Source organism: Periplaneta americana, chromosome 2 (genome assembly GCF_040183065.1).
Source record: "Periplaneta americana isolate PAMFEO1 chromosome 2, P.americana_PAMFEO1_priV1, whole genome shotgun sequence".
Lineage (NCBI taxonomy): Eukaryota > Metazoa > Arthropoda > Insecta > Blattodea > Blattidae > Periplaneta > Periplaneta americana.
In genome coordinates, this window is record NC_091118.1 from 62,218,576 (window position 1) to 62,244,049 (window position 25,474).

The 25,474-nt window shown below is 33.6% G+C and overlaps 1 protein-coding gene and 1 long non-coding RNA gene across 10 annotated transcripts in view; one reads left to right on the forward strand and one right to left on the reverse strand.

The window, feature by feature from the left end:
• The window catches only part of LOC138694236 (uncharacterized), a 120,602-nt gene that overhangs the window by 88,479 nt on the left and 6,649 nt on the right, over window positions 1–25,474 (reverse strand). For 2 of the 8 annotated variants that reach the window (XM_069817785.1, XM_069817791.1), the window contains exons 1-2: window positions 11,746–11,973; window positions 7,604–7,720 (exon numbers count right to left, since the gene is read on the reverse strand). The exons of 1 other annotated variant lie outside the window; for it this stretch is intronic. The gene's annotated coding sequence lies outside the window, so the exon portion shown is untranslated. Of the gene's footprint in view, window positions 1–2,309; window positions 2,495–7,603; window positions 7,721–11,745; window positions 11,974–25,474 lie in introns of those variants that run through there. 5 more of the 8 variants (XM_069817777.1, XM_069817790.1, XM_069817796.1 and 2 more) reach the window with 4 other exon arrangements.
• Window positions 12,761–17,208, forward strand: LOC138694220 (uncharacterized). 2 transcript variants are annotated; one of them, XR_011330866.1, is made up of 6 exons: window positions 12,761–12,888; window positions 13,529–13,717; window positions 15,248–15,356; window positions 15,450–15,655; window positions 15,734–15,812; window positions 16,889–17,208. It is a non-coding gene; the product is annotated as an uncharacterized lncRNA (long non-coding RNA). The 2 variants fall into 2 exon arrangements; XR_011330872.1 differs by having other exon boundaries at window positions 12,767–12,892; window positions 13,545–13,717.

Consider the following 25,474-nt stretch of genomic DNA (forward strand, 5'->3'; position numbering starts at 1 on the left):
TAGATGGCCACTTAACAGCTTGCAGATCATATTGCGTAACAATGCTTAGGCCTACTTTCGAAACAGAGAGCTATTGTCGATACTTAAAAACACTGGGATACAAAAAATATTGCTTTGTGGTGGCTACTGATCTTTCTAAACTCAAGAGGGGGGTGAAACTCTTAAAGATGCTTTTAAGTTGGCCAAGGTACATTTGTGAGGAATTTCTGTGCAGTACTATACGCCATTTTCAACAACTGCTATTATGGTGGCCACGTTAACACAGGTAGAAATTGCATAAAATATTGTCAAACTGTGGTCCAGATTCAAGATAGATGAGTGCCCAACTTACATACTAATTTCTACATATAAAGAAATGGAAATTCGCCGGTTCCAGAAAAATATAGTCGATTATGACATAATGATCATGTTCGTTAGATGTAGGTACGTCACATAGTGTGCAATTATCCCAGTGTAGGTGTACAAAAATCAAATTTCGACTCGTTTAGTTAGGCATAGGTAGGCTTATATTATTACGATGTACCGAAGTAATATGATATTTCCGTGCAGAAATTCTGCGTCATCTCTCGGTTCCACTCATCTTTCATTATAGGAAGGCTTGCCAACTTTCGTAAGTAAAAATTAGGGACACAAACTTTACTGACAATTTTATTGCACTAATTTATTTCCACCTATCAATCCACATATTCAGCAGTAGTACTTGTATTATATTATATTATATTATATTATATTATATTATATTATATTATATTATATTATATTATATTATATTATGAACCACCTCGATTCATATGTAAAAAAATTACAAAAACATACCATATCACCACAAAACAAGTTGAAAAGCAATATAAACTCCTTATAAAAGGAATATTAACTCATTTGATGTAATTACTAACCTAATATAAACTAATCTAATTTGACGTGACCGGATCTAACACGAACTAACCTAACCTACCTATAGAAAAGATTTCAGCCACTATTCTCGGAAACCACAGAGATGTTTGTGTGATTTATCACAAGAGCTATCAGATCTTATCACACTTGAGGGGCTGCAATATTTTACAAGTCTTTATTGTTGTCCTCGTTATTATCGTAAAAGTGGTCGTATAATTTTTTCTTTTTTTTCCCACTTTTCCGCCGAAACGAATAAATGACGCATCAAGTGGAACAAAGTGGACGTAATACTGAATGGCGCCAAACTAAAGTCAAGTGCATAAGATCGGCACAGAGGATAGATGATTCAGTAAGTATCCTGTGATCAAACCTGTCGTCGGCCTGGTTGGCGCAGTTGGTATAGCGCTGACCTTCTATGCCCCGAGGTTGCGGGTTCGATCCCGGGCCAGGTCGATGGCATTTAAGTGTGCTTAAATGCGACAGGCTCATGTCAGTATATTTACTGGCATATAATAGAATTCTTGCGGGACAAAATTCCGGCACACCGGCGACGCTGATATAACCTCGGCAGCTGCGAGCATCGTTAAATAAAACATAACATTTAACATTTTCAAACCTGTTCTAATTGTGTATTAATTACGATCATTGCATCTGTCACTCTGTTGACACATCAACGAGAATTAAATTTCTGCCTCGGACATGCGCACTGGTCATTTCTCCATTTCGACTGTATGAGACCGTGCGGAAATATCTTCCAATCCAGACTAAATCCAACAATATGAGGGGAACGAAAATCAGCTGTAAATGTCTCATATGTCATGTAATCGGAACATTTGGTGCGTGTGCAAGTTTATTTCGGGACTCGGGACGCAATGATCTTAATCGGGACTGTCCTGGGAAATACAGGTCGGTTGGCAAGCCTAGGCAGAGGTGAATATGAATTCATGTTCTTTAACATTTAAAGAATGTTGTAAGTAATAGCCTTTACTGTTTTATCAGCGGCAAGCTATATTTAGAAGAGTATGAACTATGAATTCTTCCTAACACTTCTCGCTCCGGTTCAGTCGTAGACAGAGAAGGTTAATATAACTTATGCGTGAAAAAGAGCCAATTGTTAGTGATTTATTGTGTTGTAAGACATGGAATCTGTTCAGATAGGTATGTTCTTACTAATATAACTTCAATTACAAGTTTGTAAAGTATTTTTGTGCGAGATCGTGCATATTTGCTTGCTTTCCGCACAAAACCAATACGCGGTAAGTGTGAAAACCACATTCAGTATTCCCAACGTAACACACATAACAATTTCCCTATTCTTACCTCTTAAGCGTCATATTCATTATACTGCTTTAGGCTTTTAACATATTATTTTTAAAGACGTTGAATATAGTAATAATTATAAATTGGAAACTTACCACTGCAATTTCACCTAAATTGCACTGTTAATTATTGTTTTTAAATATTTTGCACGACAAAAGCAACATTGGTACTAGGATTCACGAAACTGCAACCACAGTCTCCAGTGCATCGACTTCCTGCCAGACGGAGGGTTTATCAAATGCTGCCATCTATAGTGCTAATGCTTCAACTTCGACGGAAACTGGAAAATCAATATTCATGCAAAAAAGTTTCACAATAGAAAAAACTGGTGGTGGTGCTCCAGTGACTCTGAATAACTGTACAAATGTGACAATTAATTTTAATGTGCAGAAATAAATAATTTTGTTATAATTTCAATGTGCAGAAATAAATCATTTTCTTAAAGTATTAAAATGAAAAATAAATCATTACATAACCTTACCGTTTGTTTTAAGTTCGCATTTATAGACTGAGGAAAAAAAAGACAGACGTATATCACGGCCTGCTGGAGTATAGTAAACACAGAAAACATTTTATAGGAACAATGTTGAAGTAGATATATTTGTTTTCCAAAGTTGCCGTCATTGAACAGAAACCAAGATGGAGATTTCATTGCAACTAATTAGAAATTCCTCTTTCAGGTATGTAATAGACGATCTTCGCACAAAATAATGTACGATACACGAGCGGTATGTTTGTTTTCATGTTCTCGGAAATTAAAAAAGCTCAACTACGTTTCGCTTTTTCAATCTTTTCCTCGAACATGAAAACGTCAACATACCGCTCTTGTAACGCATATTACTATTATTCTTACAGTACGGTTTAAATATTACAATTGAAAAAAAAAATATTTTTAAAGTTCTCCAAATATAATGTGAATTTTAGTATAGCCGGTCACGTCCGGTTGCAACAATTCTTTTACCATTTAATACAGCATTATTTACAGTGTTGAATCCTTGTTTTGAAATTTGAGCGTTCTTGCGCATTTATCAGCAATTAATTTTTTTTAGTGGTGGGGCATACGGTATCTGTTCCAAGTTTGGCTTAACAGCAAAAAATAATCATGGAATAAGGAAGTTTTTAATCACTGTGTGAGTGTGTTTTAGGCCTCCAAGTTATTCACATGACGTCGAATATCAGGTTAAAAATACATTGGACACATTTTTATCTAACCTTAACAAACGCATAGTGAATCAGAACGCAAATCACTAACTGGACAAAATTAATAACTTCTCTGTATTTTAACGGATTATTAAGCAACTTTGTACATGACTTACAGGTGGCACATATGTTTTGTGTACAAACTCTGATTACGTTTGCACAAGAAAAACTATCCCTTTATAGCTGTTGCATTTAGACAGAATTAATAACTTCTTTCCTATCTAATAGATTTTTATGAAACATTGTACGAAATTACAGGTGGCATATATTTTTGTGCAGAAACTATATTTACGGTTCCGTAAGATGAACTACCAAATTATAGGGATACATTCAAACAAAATTAGTAACTTCTTTCCTATCTAACAGATTTTTATGGAACTTCATACAGAAGTTACAAGTGGATTATATTTTTTGTCTACAAGTCTGACTATGTTTTATAAGAGGAACTGTCCCTTTATAGTGGTGCATTTAGACAAAATAAATATAATATAATATAATAATATTTTTATGAAACTTTGTACAACAATTAGGACTACAGGTAGCATACAGATGTAATCAGAATTTGTACAAAAAAAAATATGCTACCTGTAACATCTGTGCAAAGTTTCATAAAAATTTGTTATGTTGGGGAGTAGTTAATCTTTGTGTCAATGCACCCCCTGTGAAGGGGTACTTCCTCTTATGGAACCGTAAATATAGTTTCCACACAAAAAATATATATTCTACCTGTAACTTCCGTACAACGTTTCATAAAAATCTGTTAGAGAAATTATTACTTTTATCTAAAACCATCCCCTATAAAGAGGTAGTTCCTCTTACAGAAACGTAGTCAGAGTTCGTACACAGAAAATATGTGCTACCTAAGTCTGTACAAAATTTCATAACAATCCGTTAGAATGCAGAGAAGTTATTAATTTGCAGCTAGATTTGCATTATTGCACCACAGTCTAGTATATACAGTCACGAAGCTCAATACGTAGTAAATATGCATCCATAGATAGTTGCTAACCACTAGGATCGCTTATATCGCCTCATTACAGACAATGCGAAATAGTACCGGTACAGTCTGTTTTTCCTAGCACCCTCACACCTCAAGCTTCGTGAGTGTATATACGAAGCTCAACACGTAGTAAATATGCATCCATAGATAGTTGCTAACCACTAGGATCGCTTATATCGCCTTATTACAGACAATGCGAAATAGTACCGGTACAGTCTATTGTTCCTAGCACCCCCACACCTCAAGCTTCGTGACTGTATATACTAGACTGTGATTGCACACTGTGCATCAGTTGCAGGGAGGTCATTGAACTCATTGCTACGCTCTTTACATACGCTAAGGAACGCGACATCTTGTTGCTGTGTAGGGACCGAAAATCCTTTGTCTCATTATAAGTTAAAAATGTTACTCTTAAAGACAAAATTTATACTAGGCTTACCGGATGTCCTATGCATATTGGCAAGATATTAAACACATGTCAGTATCTAAAGATACATTTTTAATTACTGTAAGTAAAAAAATTGAAGTATGTACGAAGTAAAAACACGGTGGCATCAGTAAATCAATGGAATCTTTTTAATTCGGTACATATGTCGGACACCAGAATCTCCAAAGCGCAATAAACATTATTTTATGCGGCAGACAATTGTTCAGAAACTGTGATGTAAAAGTAGTATCGCTTAAGTATTTCTGTAACATCGTGGATGAAGAGAGACATTTCTAACTTAAGTCACTTTCGGGTAAGATAAATTAACGAGTCCACACCTGTGGAGTAACGGTCAGCGCGTCTGGCTGCGAAACCAGGTGGCCCGGGTTCGAATCCCGGTCGGGGCCAAGCCCCTACAGTCTCGGCTGCGCGGAACGAGGAAACTGGGGCAAATTGAACGTTGCGCTTGCCGCCATGATGTAGGAGAGCAGACGCATCATAGCAGTACGTAAATCACACATTTTAACGCCGTGATGATCTAAAATTGACAGATTATGTCCATTTTCGACGTTTAACGTAAAATTTGGACGAAAGTTTCATTGATATGGGTCAGAGCAAAGGAAAGAAAATACGTACACAGTAATTGATAGAAAACATGCTCATACATCCATAAATAGGCCTACGCAATACACATTATAGAATGTATAATTTTACGTTAATCAGCATATTGTTAGGTTTCAGAGAATGGAAAATTATATTAACATACATTACTCTTACATCACAAGACGTAAATACATGCACCTTGATTACACAAGTTCTTATTATAATCAAATTCTTAAGTGAAATAAAAATGTGATGTTAAGTTTTAGAGAATCGAAAATTATACTACCGGTACTTTTAGACCACAGGACATAAGTAACCACGCAAAATGTAATGTGCAAAGGTAGCAAAATTACAATCGCATTTATAAGTCATTCTTCAATTAATAAAGGGAATGCTATCAATATTATAAAAAGTAGCCTAACTGTATCTACTACATTGCAAATAATAGGTAACATGAGGACCTAAAAACTAAACATAATCACATTATGTAAAAAAAAACATACTTTTTATGAGTGGATTTCTTTACATGATATATTGTTATTTTAAATAAATATATATCATTGCTTGCGGAGTGATAGTATGTAATTTTATGCACATATGTTATATCAATAAGATGACATTCCTTGCTTTTTTAATTATATATATATATATATATATATATATATATATATATATATATATATCTCCGGAAAAATATAAAGGGATTATTTGTATGTGAATTATATGCATTTATAACCCCCAGTGAAAAATAATGCACTAGGAATATCTGCAAAAACAAAACAACAAAAATTGCTGTGCAAATGACAGCATAGACCTCTCACAAATATAAAGTAATTTTAAATAAGCACTTTAACCCAATTTGAAAAGACAACATACCTCTTGATTCTTGAAAAGGGGTGGGGGTAGGTAAATGCTGCCTGATGATGACTTAAAAATTAACACATTAAAATGTAAGATATTATAATAGGCCTTCATATAAGTTAGGTAACTATTTACATTTATAACCACAATGAAAGATAATATTTGGAATGCAAAACAAATTCATGTGCAATTGACAATATAGATACCCCAAAAAACTCATTTTAAATGAAAAGATAACAACATAGCGCTACCTCTAAATTCTTGAAAGGATGGTTTCTGATAGATGCTGCCAGATGACTAGAGATTAACAATTACATTACAATTTAATTTATGTTATAATACTCATAGGTTTTTATTTACATTTAAAATCCGAATGAAAAATAGAACTGGGAACCCCTGAAAAGAGTGAAATAAATAAAAACCATACAGAAAAAAAATGAACGGTAACTAATAAGTAGCACAAAAAATGCACATGATTATATAGTTACATACCTATCGATTCATGAAGAGGATGGATTTTGTTAGATGCTGCCTGACAATTGTTCTATGTAAATTAACGTTGTAAGATCTTGCTGTGTGATGGCATCTAATTTTAGTGTACATTTCAACTGTTAAAGATACAATTCTTACGATGTGATTGTCAGGAAACTCGTTTTCTAATACATGTTACTGCAGTTCAGGGAATATTTCATTTAGGCCTATGTTTATCTGTTCTAGAATAGTTCTCTTTATCTTTAGACCTACAGGACCTTTAGGTGGCATGCCATTTGTTTCCTTTAACAACTGTCTAATGCAACATTCACATAATCTACAAATCTTTACGATGTCTGCTGATGGAATTGCCAAACCCCCATTGTCTTTTCTCAATAAAAGCGCTGTGTGTTTGAGGGATTTATTGCCATACAGTGATTCCTCACATTGATGACAATGCTGTTTCTACCCATTTCATGGCGGCGTGAACATGCGCAGACTGGTTTCAATTTTTGACAGCACAACAGCGCTCCGTGTGAGTCTAGTATACTATATAACGTCTTTGGTCGGGGCAAGTTACCTAGTTGAGGTTTTTACGGGGTTTTCCCTCAACCCAATACGAGAAATGCTGGGTAACTTTCGGTGCTGGACCTCGGACTCATTTCACCGGCATTATCACCTTCATATTACTCAGACGCTAAATAACCTAGATGTTGATACAGCTTCGTAAAATAACCCAATAAAATAATAAAAAAATAAAAACAAAATAAATTAATTAACGAAACTTTCCACGTATAGAAAACATTTGATCATCGCTGTCAACTTACCTGTAATGCACTGTCTTGAGCATTCAGTTCTATAGAGGGAAATTCAATAGCATATTTTCTTCCAATATTTCGGCAGGATTCCGTATTTCCTGAACATCGGCAGCTGATATTGACGTCCTGTTACAAATTATAAAGATATCATTTAAAATATAAATTGGAAAACAGAAATACAATATGAAGACAACATGGAAGTAAAAGCTATTAATAATTTTAAAACATTTCAAAATACAGTAGCACACGGAAAGTACTACCAAAGTGTATTTTGTTTTTAAATGCTGTAAATGAAATATTTCTTTGCGTTATTGCGCAAAGTAATTTTATGCTACAACTATTTGGTATATTATTAACTGTAGGCCTATGCATGAAACATGTGTAACATTCAGAATTCAGAAAGTATATGTAGGCCCTACTCAAAGTCTGAATTTCATAATTTGTGATTTCATATCGGTGGTTCGTTTGCGACGTGTAACGTCTATATTCGACTCACTAATAGAAAAAATGAAAGAATTTTGTAAAAAGGAAATTAAACTTTCGTTACCGTACCATGGAAATGCTTATGTCATATCCTATAAAATGGCAGAATGGTGTTGTTATTATTATTATTATTATTATTATTATTATTATTATTATTATTATTATTATTCACCAGCCTCATGATCTTTTGATCAGAGCTTCTGGCTATAGTTCATGAGGTCCCGAGTTCGATTCCCGGTTTGAGCACAGGAATTTTTCCTTAAGAGGGTTCATACAAGAGAGGTGCTGCAGATTGTAAACCTTTCACAAAATGTTAATATCTCAAAGATAATTCAGTGGATCTTTCTCATTTTTTGTACACAAATAAGTGGCATTTTAGCCTCTCATTTGGCATCAACAAATTTATAATATTATCATAATAGTTCATTATTTTTTTACAAAATTTAAACGAAATAATTGGGTGCTATTTTTCAATCTAAAAACATTTCTCTTGAATTATTTGTCCAAATTGTTTCAAATTGTCACGATATCTTTAGCCATTCAAACTGTAGAGGATGAACCACTTTCTTAGAGATATAATTATAATTTCACAAATTTTAAGTAAATAATGTAAAATAAAATTGACTTTTTGTTTATGACAAAATAAAAAAAAATGTAGTTAAAAAACTTTGTAACGAAGAAAGTACGCTGTGTTTCATCCTCTAACACTGCACTTCTGGAGTCAGAAATAAAAAATAAATTTAGAATCTGAGAAGTGGTTGGGAAGATACTACGTTTTTCCTTTATGTATGTAGCAGCAAATTATTTCCTTTAAATTGTGTAAATAAAAAAAATAAATTAATTAAGGTAATTATAAATTTGTTGATGCCAAATAAGAGGCCCAAACACCTCTTACGTGTGTACAAAAAATGAGAAAGTTCCACTGAATTATCTCGGAGATATTTAAAATTTTGTGAAAGGTTTACAATATGAAGCAACACTACTGTATGAGCCCCCTTAAAGGGGATTATTTCTGTGTTCGTCCATGGTCTGGAATTTAAGTTAAGTTTAGATTTACGACCTCTCCTGGCACCACATATCATAATCATCCTATCACATCATCGGGGTAATGTAACTCCGCCTTCCAGGCGCCCCAACCTCAGAAGTGGGATAGAACTAAGCCACGGCCAGGACAGAAGACCACAAATGTCGAAAAGACAACCTGGTGGCATTCATAAAAAATATTATTATTATTATTATTATTATTATTATTATTATTATTATTATTATTATTGGCATTCCTTTTATTATTAACATTATTATTATTGCCAGAATCATTTTCATTATTATTATTATTATTATTATATTATTATTATTATTATTATTATTATTATTATTATTATTATTATTATTATTATTATTATTATTAGTGAGGTAAAAACTCGAATAATATGAATCTGTAGTTTGGAACTCTGTTGCAACTACTGATTCGGCTAAATTGGAAAATATTCAAAGGAAATTTATGTCATTTAGTTCATACAGATTTCTGTCTATTAACTCCGGCTATAGCTATGAGCTAAAATATGAGTACCTTAAATGCCGAAGCTTGCATGTAGACGTCAAGAATTCGATTACTTGTTTTTATATAAGGTTCTTAAAGATGACATTAACTGTGAATCTTTCTCAAGCAATGTCAGCTTTCGTATTCCGATGAAGGACATGAGACCACAAACGTTTCTATTTTAGAATATTTCAATCTCTCTCCGGTCTCTAGCTGCATTAAAAATGTTAACTTGCATCGATGTGATTTCGATCCATTCAATGTATACCTATAGAAGTATTACATTATGGCATTGTCATTTGCTTTTATATTATTTGTAAACTTCTTCTATACTTCCTTACTTACTGGCTTTTAAGGAATCCGAAGGTTCATTGCCGCCCTCACATAAGCCCACCATTCGTCCCTATCCTGAGCAAGATTAATCCAGTCTCTATCCTCATATCCCACCTCCCTCAAATCTAATTTTCATATTATCTTCCCATCTTCTCGGCCTCCCCAAAGGTATTTTTCCCTCCGGCCTCCCAATTAACATTCTATATGCATTTCTGCATTCGCTCATACGTGCTACCTGCCCTGCCCATCTCAAACATCTGGATTTAATGTTTCTAATTATGTCAGGTGAAGAATACAATGCGTGCAGTTCTGTGATGTGTAACTTTATCCAATCTCCTGTAACTTCATCCCTCTTAGCCCCAAATACTTTCCTAAGCACTTTATTCTCAAACACCCTTAACCTATGTTCCTCTCTCAAAGTGAGAGTCCAAGTTTCACAACCATAAAGAACAACCGATAATATAACTGTTTTATAAATTCCAACTTTCATATTTTTTGACAGCAGACTGGATGATAAAAGCTTCTCAACCGAATAATAACAGGCATTTCCCATATTTATTATGTGTTTAATTTCGTCCCGAGTATCATTCATGTTTGTTACTGTTGATCCCAGGTATTTGAATTGTTTCACCTCTTGAAAAGATAAATTTCCAATTTTTATATTTCCATTTCGTACAATATTCTCGCCACTAGACATAATCATATACTTTGTCTTTTCGGGATTTACTTCCAAACCTATCTCTTTACTTCCTTCAAGTGAAATTACCGTATTTTCTCTAATGATTTGTGGATTTTCTCCTAACATATTCACGTCATCCGCATACACAAGCAGCTGATATAACCCATTCAATTCCAAACCCTCTCTGTTATCCTGGACATTCCTAATGGCATATTCTAGAGCGAAGTTAAAAAGTAAAGGTGATAGTGCATCTCCTTGCTTTAGACCACAGTGAATTGGAAACGCATCTGACAGAAACTGACCTATACTGACTCTGCTGTACGTTTCAATGAGACACATTTTAATTAATCGAACTAGTTTCTTGGGAATACCAAATTCAATAAGAATACCATATAAAACTATTCTCTTAACCGAGTCATATGCCTTTTTGAAATCTATGAATAATTGATGCACTGTACCCTTATACTCCCATTTTTTCTCCATTATATGTCGAATACAAAATATCTGATCAATAGTAAACTTCTTCTACACAAAATTGTAATATTATAAATAATTTACGGTATGTTTTTGTTTAAATTCACCATTCGAAAACATTTCTTGTATTTTGTTTTTACTGTCACTGTTATAACGGGAGGTTATTACGCTGTGGAACGGAGCGCGTATGAAATGCAAGGCAGACCCTGATAACTGATAAGGTACCGGCGAATACCGCGCGAGCCGCGGAATGGAGTCCTGCAGTACAATAATCTCCCTGTGTTTAGTTAATTTGTATCATTGTTGTTCATTTTATTATTGTACGAATTGTAACACTGTGCTCGACGTTTATTGGCCAATGGCTGTTGTTCAGCACATAAATGGCAATAAATAAAGACAAATATTATTGGGATTATTGTTATTATTATTATTATTATTATTATTATTTTATTTTCATTTCTATTATTAGTACCATTATTATTACTCTTACCATTATTATTATTATTATTATTATTATTATTATTATTATTATTATTATTATTATTATTATTATTATTATTATATGACCATTACCATAATTAACATGAGCAAACTATGTTACGAGGACAAATTTTACTCCTAACAATATGGGACTTTACTTACCAGTTCATCAAATAGGCCTAGCAGGTAACTTTTGTACTGACTGTTGACCTCTTCCCCATATCCACTCACTAGCTTACGTCACTGAATTTCGTACAAGACATTATGCAATGTATAAAAATCATAATGTAGTTGCTTTAGGTGTAGAAACGAACAACAAATTCTACAAAATTGATGTAACGCAAAAGACGAAACTTCTTTGTACGTTGACTCCTACAGCCGCTTTAGTGAGGACTGTGGAATGGGGGACTGGGGAAGTGAGGGGAGGAAATGCATTTGAACTTAAAAAGCCTTGACTTGGCACAGATGCAGTGTCGCCAACTCAATCCTTGAAACCCTGCTGTAAAGCAGTAGTTATTGTGCCGCCGTGAGGCATTGAATAAACACCTAAACCCATATACGAAAAACAAATTTCATAAATGTTAATGTAATTATTCAATTCATAGCGTGTGGTAAATAATTCGAAGTTTATTTTCTAAATATCTCGGTTGGCTAGACTGGCTATGGAGTATGATTTGACCGACTAGCTGTGGTATTCAATTTATGTTACAGGGGTACGCATCCCACTGCTGACATTTATTTTATTATACTTGTTGATATTTGAAGGGTGATAATGAGATAGTCCAAAGCCACACTTTTAATAAAAATGTTTTTTTTTTTATTCGAGTTCATTTCTTGCAGATATGGGGAATCAACTAATGTCGGCACAGCATATCTTGAGGTACTAAGATGCAACTTCAACATTTTCCCCCCATTACGTGATCACCAATTGAAATCTAGTGTTTTTGCAGCGCCCAGGTTCACTTCACTACTGGCAACACTTACTTCAACACCCACATGTTCTAGATATCATGATAGTTAGTCATTTTGTAGTTCTTATGTTGGTGCACTTGGCATTATTATTCAGGCCTACCTGCTACTCCATTTAAAATTCACTAGATTTATTCAAACGTAATATTGTGCGTGTATTTTATATCGCGATTATAATATATATATATATATATATATACATATATATATATATATATAATATATTCCGGGAATTGCGAGTTGTACGTGAAGTTACTATTTCCATCACATCACATAATACAACTATGTGGTGGAATTATTGCTATTATCAGAACTACCGGTATTGTATGTTTCTAGGTAAGTAGAAATTTTGGAGCATTATATTGCAATGTTACAATAAATTAACATATTAGAATGTTGTGTTGTATTAAGAGTCACTGTTATTTAGTATGTATTAAGATATTATATTACATAGGCATACTTATATTCTAGAATAGTGAAATTTATAATTAGGCCTACAGATGATTCTGCTGAGGTAAGAGCATTATTTTAACTTTAAAACATTATCCATATAAAAATAAATTATATGATATAACAATTACATTTTTATCATAATATAAGGTATTATCCAGAGAAGCTACATCAAAGAAGGCATGTTTCACTGGCTTATGAGAGATGTATATAGCGATAAACACGTGGTTTATTAGTTTGCTGTTATAAAAACTTCCAACTATCCATTAGAATATACAGATATCAAATGACTTCTATGTTGAAAGTATTTATAGCTCCAAACTAAAACCATGTGTTAAAATCTCACAGAAGTCAGTGGAACAAAGGAAAACAGTGTCTCCTATGGTGCAGTTATTTTGGAGAATTACGTAATATAATTTTACATAACCTTACAAATATTCAGTCTAATGAAAGTGAATAAAATCAAGATTGAAGTTAGGTTAAATGTAGTTCATATTTTAAAATGCAATAATCACTTTATTTTAAGGTTATAACATGTCCAGAAGGAAAGAGTCTGAAGAACTTATAGGCCTACATCAAGAAAGAAAATACTTTCGTTACAGAGCAGCTTACAATGAGCAGTGGTTAATATGTACAGACAATTGAAGGCTGAAGCAGAACATGAAGATATCTGTCAAACCAAAGCGGTTCTAATGGCAAGAATTGCAAATCCCTTGTAAGTAGGCCTACCTGTTTTTATAGATAATATTTGACGGGATCAGTACAGTTCTTATTCCATAAGGATGCATCCATGATAGTGTGTTAAAAAATATTTACACATAATTTAACATACGAAGACTTTTCTGTAACCTAATCTAATGCAACTTCATGATAAACTAGTGCATGTGGTTGAGTTTACATGCAACTGAATTTTGAAAAATTTTAAGCTTACTTAGAAATACAAGTCCCAAATAAAGTAAAGTCCCATCACTGATAACCTTTCGTATGTATAAAAATATTCGTGTTAGAAATTAAGTAAAAAAAAAATACGTATTCAATAACGCAGAAGAATATTTTTATTATTGTCCCAAGTACTTCAATGTATTACCATAATCTTTAAGGCTATAGGAATAATTAAAAAGGAGCATATTATATGTTTACTTGTTCCAGATATTGTTACACCACAGGCATGTATGTATAAAAAGCATTCAATTGGACTCTCACTTTGAGAGGGGAACAGAGATTAAGGGTGTTAGAGTGTAAGGTTCTTAGGAAAATATTTGGGACTAAGAGGGATGAAGTTACAGGAAAATGGAGAAAGTTACACAACGCACAACTGCAAGCATTATAGTCTTCACCTAGCATTATTAAATCCAGACGTTTGATGTGGGCAGGGTATGTAGCACGAATGAGTGAGTCCATAAATGCATATAGAGTTACTTTGAAGACCTTTGGAGAGGCCGAGACGTAGATGGGAGGATAATATTTTGAGGGAGGTGGAATATGATGCTAGGGACTGGATTAATATTGTTCAGGATAGGGACGAATGGTGGGCTTATGTGAGGACAGCAAAAACCTCTGGGTTCCTTAAAAGCCATTTGTAAGTAAATACTGCAAATAAAATATATAATCTCCATACTTTTATCACAGCATTCATAGAATGCAGTAGAAATAATTATTACCAAATCTGAAAAGAGGCATATGCTGTCTACACCAGGGAAAAACAAGAAATATCCACAATCTATAACTGGCATCAGATAATTTTTCCAAGGAAGTCATTGCAAGATTTGTATATGATAGACCGAATCGAGATGAAGAAAATTATGGCAGTAACATTTTTTTTTTTTTAATTTTTAATAAGTTAAAAGACTGCAGACTTTACTCTTATAATTACTTCTTATTTACCACTACCGGTACTATTTTCATTCCTGTTCAGGAAAAAGAGTAACAGCCATGCTGGTACTGGGCCATGTAACAGGAAACTATGATTACATACTTCATTTGAAGGATCACGTTCGTCATTAAGGACAGTTTTGAAGGAAATGTAGTTTAAATTGAAAAAAGAGGGCAATCTCACATTAGTAAGAGAAAGTAAAAATATTAATTTTAAGAGAATATGTGAGAAATATGAAAAGTGAGGGTCCAAAGTCTGTTGTTTTTCTGGATGAAACGTGGATTTTTATGAATGGCAGGCTTTATTACAATATTTTAAGATAGTAAAGGGAATAAATGTTGTAACATTATTAATTCCATGCATATTTCATAGACTGCAACACATTCATGGAGCAAACCAGTATCGTTGGTGGTAAGGTTCAAGGAGTTATGCATCGACCTGCTGTGGAAGGAAGACTGGTCATTGTACAAGCTGGAACCTGGTAATATAACTACAATACTATTAAACTATGTATAGTGTAGTAACTTTTATTATGTGTTCTATCTAGAATCTAAATATCTTGTCTCTTTTATAGATGCAGATTTAACTTTTTGCATCCAATTTGAAGACTGGCCAAGATTACTATGGTGCCATGAATACAATCCAGAAGTGGGTGGAAAGGTAGCTTATTGTTGGGTTGAGAAATTTAGGTCCTTCGATTATTGTTATGGATAATGCTTTCTACCACAATAAAATTGCAGAATACAAACCCACAACGAAAGGAGACGAGATCAGTTAATGGTAAATATAATTTCTGTAGAATCTGAGTAATGAACTGTGTTAAATTGCATTATTTATGTTTAAATGTGAATTTTGTAGACATGACTGAGACTGGGGTTACCATTGCCAGACAATGCAAACAGGAATAAACGATACTTGGAAAGGTGATTCTCTAAATGTAAGTAATTCATAAGTAATTCCCCCCCCCCCCCCAATGGTGGTTAATTGTTTGTCATTCAGCCATATGAAGCGAGTTGTGTAGACCAATTTATCAACACAATCATTGCCCAAGGTGTGTCATAGGAGGCTGGTTTTCGATACACCAACCTCTCCACCATCCAGGCCATGAGGGTTATCATTTTGCACGACATACAGCAGGACAGGTGCATCAGAGGCACTGCTAATTTAAGAAAAGTGAAAATATCTCTGATGATCAGACACCTCATATCAAAACCCACTATTTTTTTAACAAAATATGATATGTCTACAGAGAGATTGCTGTACATTCAAATACAAGGATGCTAGACGATCTCATCATTGATAAATTCAAGTTGTGTTTTTTCTGTTGCTTAGGACTTAACGATAGAGTTTCCCTTCCAGGGATTAGCTATCGTGATGTTCCAAGAAGCCAGTGAGGCTTATTTCGTTGGTCTCTCAGATACACCAACCTCTCCGACATCCAAGAGGGTTAACATTTTGCACAATGACTTCCAGCTAGACAGGCATATCAGAGGCCACCATTAATTCAGAGGAAAGTGAAAGTGTCTGATAATATGATGTCTTATATCAGTACCACTATTTTTTTTTTCACGAAATATGATATAGTTAGATTTGTGTACCTTCAAAAGCAAAGGATTCTGTGAGGGTGGTATTTTGCTACAAAACTTGCCAGATCCTTGAGCTAGATTGCACTGAAAGTTTGGCTTATTTTCAACATTTCTGTTTCAAAGCCTGATGTCATATTTTAGATACCGGTACAATGTTATTTATGCAGTATTAATTTTCATTCTGTGTACAACATCATATATTTTTTATTTTAGTTTTAATTCCCCCCTCCCCTTTTCTACTGATATTTACATGATTAATTGTCCAGTCCAGTATTGTCACCATAATGTCCACCATAATTCTACTAAAAATTAATTCAGTTATTGTTAAATGGGGCTATGTGTAATTACTTTCTTATATTAAACATGCACAGATCCCTTTTCAACATTGACAATTTCTGTGTTAAATCAAATTCTGTCTTTCTTTTAGTCTCAAAGGATCCCATGATGCCACCAAACATTATCAAGAGGTTGGTTAAGGAAGAGGACGTCTGGAAATTTGGTAATATAATGACTAATTTAAGAATTATGGCTGATGCAAATGTTGGAGCAAACATAATATGTCTATCCAAAACCATAGTTATTTTCTTTTTATATCACTTTGTATTTTTCAGAAAAATAAAGTAAGTGTGCTGTTACACAGAAAATAATACAGTTGATTGTTCATTGTGTATTTTTGTTGTTGCCTAACTGTGCTTTATGTTAAATTTGTATAATGAAGATATAAAATAAAGTTATTTGCAATCTGTCCTTTGTCGAAGTATTCCCTTAGTCCTGAGGCAAAAGTCGGGATATTAGAATTGTGTAATGCTGATTCAATACATCAACTTGTCAGCATTCCATAATGTTATACAACAATATAATATATATATATATATATATATATATATATATATATATATATATATATATATATATATATATATATAATTACATCACCCTTCTCCATTAATCCTGAAATAATAAAAATACTTAAGTTGTCCTTTCATTTGGTTGAATAAATCCTTATTATACAAAATTAAAGTTTATTATTTTTTTTTTTTGTATAGAGATTGGTCGTGAAAAGTAAGTATGATTTTTAAATTTTCATTAGGCCTACTTGGTTAGTTAAAAATAAAATTTCACTTTTCTCATTGTACTTTTTAATTATATTTATACATGCGTATCTATATCTATTGAAGAGGAATATGTGCAGCAAAAGAAATGGAAATTATAATAATGATGAATGTAATGTAGTTTTTAAGAATAATTTTTTTTTAAGACATGACCATTTAAATTGTTCTTCAAATTTTATTTACGGCACATAATACCATCTTTCGTGGCATAAATTGTTTTACTTTTTTTCAGAGTTTGTTTTATTCTGATCCACAATTTTTAAATGCTCCCCACTGACAATTTGTTCAATTTATTGAAAAGAATTAATATTAGTGCTTTACGTTCAAAGTTGGTAAGACTGAAGTACGGCCATCTTGGATTTTTTAGTACGTCACTATATGTTGAATGTGGGTATGTATGTATGTGGGTGTATATGTTCTCTATACAAATCTACACGCTTTGACCGATATGTGCCAAAGTTTGCACATTTAACCTTCATAACCAGGAGAAGAACATAGGCTACATTAAAATTGTGCAAATGGAAGTTAAATTAATTAAATATATAAAAAATAAAAATAAATAGATCAAATATTCATGTATTATATTAAAATGCAAAATCTTCTACAGTCAGTTGTTCTTTATTATTGTCTGTTGTATTCAACATAGACTTTCACGAGACCTTGGAAATTTTAACACGAAATTAAATTACATTGTTGTTACACATCATGAAGGCTAAAACTAGATAATTCATGCAATAAGTATCTTTACGCAGTGCAGGACCGTATTATGAATTCCTCGATGCAGTTTTGTAGATAGTGAGCAGACTGTTTTATCCAATTGAATTCTAGAATTCTTTCAATCTACAAGGATTGCTACCACATAATTTACTTAATATTGAATAGCCATAGTAGACCTACTATTGCGAAATATTGACTCACCAAAATTATGCACTAACAAGAATTTGTGTCAAAAATTCATGCGAAACGTAATATGAGTGGTAATATTAACTGGAAAAACGAAAGAAGATAATATTTTTATCCCACGTATTGCTATTATGGCCATTCGATTTTAAGCAATTATTGTAAGTTATAGTAATATTTGTGATAATATTACAATATTATAATATTGCAATAATAATATAGAGCCTATTTTACTGTAACTGTTAACCCGTCTCTTATTAATAAGTTATGGTCACTAATGACTTGGCCGTTTATAGAAAAATATGATTTTCTGTTGTGGTAGTGTTCTACATTGCCTTCTCCAGGAGAGTGAATTCTGATGAGTATAGTCTCCGTTACTGCAAAACACCCTGAAATCCATGTATTTGATAAAATCCATCCGTTACAGATTGTAGTTTGGCCTTGAAGGAAATTAAATATATTGTGGGCAGAAAGGCTTAATAATGCATAATGCCGTGGTACGATAAATATTATCATCAATCACAATGTTAAATATCTTAAATATCCCTGTAGCATAAGGTCTTAATGTTGTTAAAACTCTATTCATAGGTGAGATAGAATTATTTCGATTAGTCAGTTTCTTTGGATATTAGTGGCACTTTCTTTAATATTCGTCACTAGGGAGGAGAAAACATAAGTAAATATGGTTCGTTTTGGTTTTATATAGTTCCCTTGCCGAGGTCTCCGATAAGTCTAACAAACAGTTTATTAAGAAATAGACCAGAATTTAAAACCCGGGCAACGCCGGGTAATTTAAGCTAGTTAAAATATAAAAATTACTTAACAAATATCGTAAGTAGCTTTACGTCAAAGAAATTATGATACCGCACCTAATAGCATTGGATTCTAAACCTTTAACACGCTCTTCTGTAAAATTCTCTCTGTGTGGCTTAGGATTATATCATTCTCCCCATTCATTTATTACAGTTCAAATATTTCCTTTTACAATAGGCTATCAATTCTTGTTTTTCCTTGCTTCCAATGGCGGAGCGTGAATGTAGAAATAGTGTTAGCACTGACATTATTTCTGGCTGTCGTCATTATTACAATTTTAGTGAATGTTTGTGATACAATTCGGTAGACGGAAAAAGGGCTCATAAGCAAAAGAAGAGAAGCTGTTGCGACGTTCCGCACCGCAGTAGGTCATGACTGTCTGGCTAATCACCTCCACCGCCTGGGTGTATTATCCAGCCCCCACTGCATGCTCTGTGGATGTTCCGACACCATGGACTCAAACCACATTAAGACTTGTCCAGCACTTTCATCTGTCAGCTTTGTGGATAGATACTGGGAGGCCAGAGAAAGAATGCAGCAGTGCTGACATCCTCTCCTTCATAGTTTCACTTGCACATTGTTCACTTTATTTCGTTTTCTTTCCTTTTAGTTTTTATCGCCATTGTACGGCCAATGACTCTAGTCAAGTGCCACTGCATTGAATTAAAAAAATATATATGTAATTGCGATTTGAATGCACTTTCATCAAAATAACAATTTGCATACTGTTACAATAATATTTGTGTACAAGTTTTTGTTAAATAATGCATTTCGACTTTCATAGTGTTATAAATATACATATTTTATTGGAGCATTATATAGGTCCTTTTTCCACAGAACAAGCTTGTTTTATCAAAATACTTTCAATATGATTATATTTTAGCAGACATTAAACATCAGCATTGAACAGCGGCCATTACATATTCATAATTAATTTAAGAAAATTATATTTCTTACATATATTAATCGAACTAGTTTCTTGGGACTACCAAATTCAATAAGAATATCATATAAAACTTCTCTCTTAACCGAGTCATACGCCTTTTTGAAATCTATGAATAACTGATGCACGGTACCCTTATACTCCCATTTTTTCTCCATTATCTGTCGAATACAAAATATCTTATCAATAGTTGATCTATTACGCCTAAAACCATACTGATGATCCCCAATAATTTCATATACATATGGAGTTAATCTTCTCAAAAGAATATTGGACAACATTTTGTACGATGTCAACAAAAGTGATATTCCTCGAAAGTTACTGCAGTTAGTCTTGCCCCCTTTCTTAAAGATATGTATGATTATGGACTCCTTCCATTGTTCTGGTACAGTTTCCTTTTCCCAAATAGCAAATATAAGCTTATAAATTTCGTTAGATAATGCGCTTCCACCCTCTTGTATTAATTCTGCTGGAATGTGATCAATACCTGGAGACTTATAATTTTTCTGATTTTATATCGCAATTTCGACTTCAGAAAGTGTGGGTTTGGGTCTAAATGGCTCAGCAGTTTGTATTTCAATTTCGTCTCGGTCATTTCTATTTGGCCTATGTATATTTAGTAATTGCCCAAAATAGTTTTTCCATCTGTTCAAGATTGAATGAGAGTCTGCAAGCAAGTCACCATTCTCATCCTTGATCACGTTTACCCTTGCCTGATATCCATTCTTGAATTCCTTTATGCCCTTATATAAATCTCTAATGTTTTTATTTTTACTATTTGTTTCTACCTCATTCAGTTTTTCCTTCAAGTAATCTCTCTTTTTATTCCTAAGTGTACGATTTGCTAGCCGTCTTTTATTCAAATTATTATCTCTATTCACCTCAACTGGATCCTGTAAGAATTTCAATTTTGCCTATTTCCTTCTTTCTACTACCATGCAACAATCTTCATCAAACCACGGTTTCTTTTTCTTAGTTTCATAATAACCCATACTCTGTTCAGCTGCAATTTTGATATTAGGACTTATCTTGAATATTTTCCCACATGCTATTAACATATAACTCTTCGTCGGAACTTGCTAATACGGCAAACCTATATGAAATTTCTAACTGATAATGTTGCTTAGTTTCCTCGTCCTTTAATTTCAGAATATTGAATCTTCTAATATTAGTTTGTTGCTCTACTCTCTTGGCTACTGATAGTCTTTTTCTTAATTCTACAATTACCAAATAATGGCCAGAATTACAGTCTGCCCCCCTGAAGGTTCGAATGTCTACTATACTAGTATGTCTTCTTTTATCTATCAAGATATGATCTATCTGGTTATGTGTCAATCCATCTGGAGAAGTCCAAGTATATTTATGTATATCCTTATGGGGGAATGTTGTACTTTTGACAATTACATTTTTTGATGTGGCAAAGTTGACTAACCTAACTCCATTATCATTACTAGTTACGTGTAGGCCCTCTTTTCCAAAAGTCGGTTTAAAAGTATCCTCCAGTCCTACTTTAGCATTGAAATCTCCCAATAAAATTTTCATGTGATATCTAGGTAAGTGATCAAAAGTCCGTTCCAATTCCTCATAGAAGCTATCCTTTATATGGTCGTCTTTCTCTTTTGTAGGGGCTTGAGCATTTATAACTATAATATCGCACCATCTACGGTACTTTTAAGTACTAAATACGATAGCCTATCACTGATAAATTCGACCTTATTTACTGCTGATTTTATTCTTTTATGAATAAAGAATCCTGTTCCTAATTGGTGATTATCGTTTCCTTCCCCATTTGTGTTATGACGTTCTCATCTAACGTAACCTCCTGTACTCCCACAAAGTCTATTCTATATCGCTAATAGTCTTACAAAATATAATAAAACAAATAAAATAACGATTGAAACGTGCAACAAATATTTGTACTTTTCTTAATGTAAAATTAAAAGATCGTCACTGCAACTCTTCATACTCGCGACGTGGAGGAAAGAAGCACACAATCCACACATCCTGCTCTACAAGTGCAGGCGAGATGAGCATAGCTGCCCTAACACATATTATATGTATTTTTAGGGTCATACACATTCTTTATTAATTTAGATGTACTATCATTTAAACGAAAATTCTGTCCATGGCTTACAATATGATATGCAAACACGCCCTCAGAAGCTAGAGTTACGTCATCTTGGGGTTTTAGAACAAATTAAGTGATGTTCGAAGTACCACATTATGCTAGTTCAGCATCTTTATGTTTATGCGAACGCATAAGCCGACTGATATCACTTCTGCCGCCATGTGCCATGGAAAGCTTACGCCACATGTTAAAACACTGGACTTTGGATTTATCTTGAGATGTTTTGTCCAATAAACGTAAACATTTATATCGATGGCCCAGAACCAGACTGTTCCAAGTCCATTTTACTATTTTTTTTTTTCAGGAGAGTTATTTTAAGCTCCTGACATTCAAAGCTTCATGAAACAATTTGGAACAGCTTCATAGCAACCTTATGGAGAGGAATATTTACAATTTTGTTCGATTCATATATGCAGACAAGAACTGGAACACAATGAAACACAGATTTATTTCTTATAAAAAGTTGGACTTAGAACAGTTTAGTTCTCAGCCATCGATATTCTTTTTGCAAGGTTTCATTAAGACTAAAAGTACGTTTCGGCATATTATACTTCACTTTTCACGATATTTTTATTTATTTAACCTGGTAGAAATAAGGCCATCAGGCCTTCTCTTCCCCTCTACCAGGGGATTACAACTACAAAATTAAGCATACAATTACAATTAATATTAAATTTACAAATACAATAAAAATGAAAGTACTAAAAGATTAACTGATTAATAAAAGCTAGACAGTTTATTGTAAAAGTTAAGAAGAGAGAAGCATTACTTTTATTGATTAAGTAAAAATTAAACCTACTCTACGCAGTAAGAAAATGCTTAATAAGTTTGCTATTGAACGCTACTAAATTCCGACAGTCTCTGATGTCACTGGATAGGGTATTCACAAGCGCGAGAGCGAGATTGTGTATGATGATGAATGCGATGATGTCTTATGTGTTGGTATGGCTAGTATGCGACTATTTTGCGTGCGTGTGAAGAGATTATGATATGATGACAGGTAACTGAAACGGGAGGCAAGGTAGGTAGGTGTAGAAGTGTGAAGGACTTGGAAAAGGAGAACAAGAGAGTGAAAATTTCTACTTTCGTTAAGTAGTAGCCTGTTTAGAATTTGGAAGGATGGGGTAATGTGGTCGGCGCGACGGACATCGCAGACGAAGCGAATACAAGAGTTATGAACACGTTGTAATTTTTGCGACTGGTTGACATATTTCTTTCACTTAGAAACTAAATCCATTCCTAACAACGCAACGTGTTTAACGAACAGTAGTGAAAAGCTGATTTGATTTGGATTCGCTGTTCTGTGTCTGTACTTTTTTCTCTTCCCCTCAGTGTTGCCACTGGCCGAAAACAAAATGTTCCAGTTTTCTCTGAAAATTATACCAGATTGTGCAATTTTTTTTTGTAATGTACCAAATTTGTACCAGCCCAATTTATTCCTGAAGACACCTGTACAAATTACAAATACAGAAAAAAGAGCATGAACATATTTACATAGACAAAAACGTGTTAGTGTGTATAGCATGGAAATCAATGGATGTAGCCTTGATGAAGATTCTGGAAATGCAGATGGGGTGGACCGCTATCCATTTTTTCAGCTTCTCTAACAGATATTTGTTTGTCACTTAAATCTGTATTCCGTATTTTTTTCATCACATGTGTGTAAATTAAATTTTAATATATCAGTAATCGTAATTTGTCTCTTGCTTCTTAATAATAATAATAATAATTATTATTATCATTATTATTATTATTATTATTATAACAATAATTTATAATATTTTAGCTCATAAAGCCAACACACCTGACCATTTTTAAATCTTTGGAATTCACTTCGCAGAAATCTATCATCTGTCTCCATCGAAGAGCAATAAGAAAGTGTTTTCCATTTCGAAATACAATACACATAAAGAAAAAAGTGGAGTAACAGTTACCGCGTCTGACCGCAAAACAAGGATGCCCGAGTTGGAATCCCGGTCGAGGTTTTTTTCCGGGGTTTTCCCTCAACCTAATATGAGCTGGGTAACTATCGGTGCTGGACCTCGGACTCATTTCACCGGCATTATCACCATTTCATTCAGACGCTAAATAACCAGAGATGTTGATACAGCGTCGTAAGAATAACCCACTACAAAATAAAGCAAAAATGCATTGTCGTAGTCATTTCATCAAATAAGCGCTTACAATATTGCGTCACAATAAACAGTTCAGTCCTACTTTTTGCAGCAGTGGCAGTTAATACCGTAATAATCTATGTCAACATTGGCCAGTGGGTCAAGAGGTGAATGAAAGAAAATAAAACTTCAGTATCAGTTTCTAATTATTTACATTCTCTGTTAATGTGTTGACCATAAAGTGATCTATATATCAGATTGTCGGCTGCCGATAATAATCCAAGCGTTGGTACTACCAACTTGGTAGCAATCATAATAATGTTTTAACTTTATTAAAGCCAATTATAAATTATAATAATGTCTGTTGTATTACTAAAACTAGAAGTACAGACCAAATAATTGAAAATTGTACCAAAAAAGTAGTTGTACGTATTAGGGTGCAGATCACTTAAAATTGTACCAGATCCGTACAATTGTATCAAAAGTGGCAACACTGCTTCCTGCGTTTGAATTAACGAATCGCCATAGTCTAGCCGCATTAAGTGAGGCAACAATAAGGAAAATCTGTGTGGTGCCGATAGTGATGATTAAGGTACAGTCACACGTCGCTACTTTTGCTGCGCAACTTTTGTACTGCAGCTGCAAAAGTTGCGTGTCGTGTTCATACGTAAGCCAAAAGTAGCGCGCTGCACGCTACTTTTCGTGCTACGCAACCCGAGTGCAGCAAAAGTTGCAACTGGAGGTTGCGAGTCTGTTCACACACAAGGCGCTACTTTTGCAGCCGCAGTCATGCTGCAGGTTTTCATCTCCTTGTTGACTTCTCAATATACATTTTGTGGTTATGTTCGCATTATTAATAAACACATACGAAAGCTTACTTATCTATTATTTGCTTTTCTGTCCTAACTAGTATTGAGAAATTGGCATTATTTTTACTATAAATCTTTAAAAAACGCCTATATACTTAAATGATAACCAACAGCATATTCACGTAATCAATGTT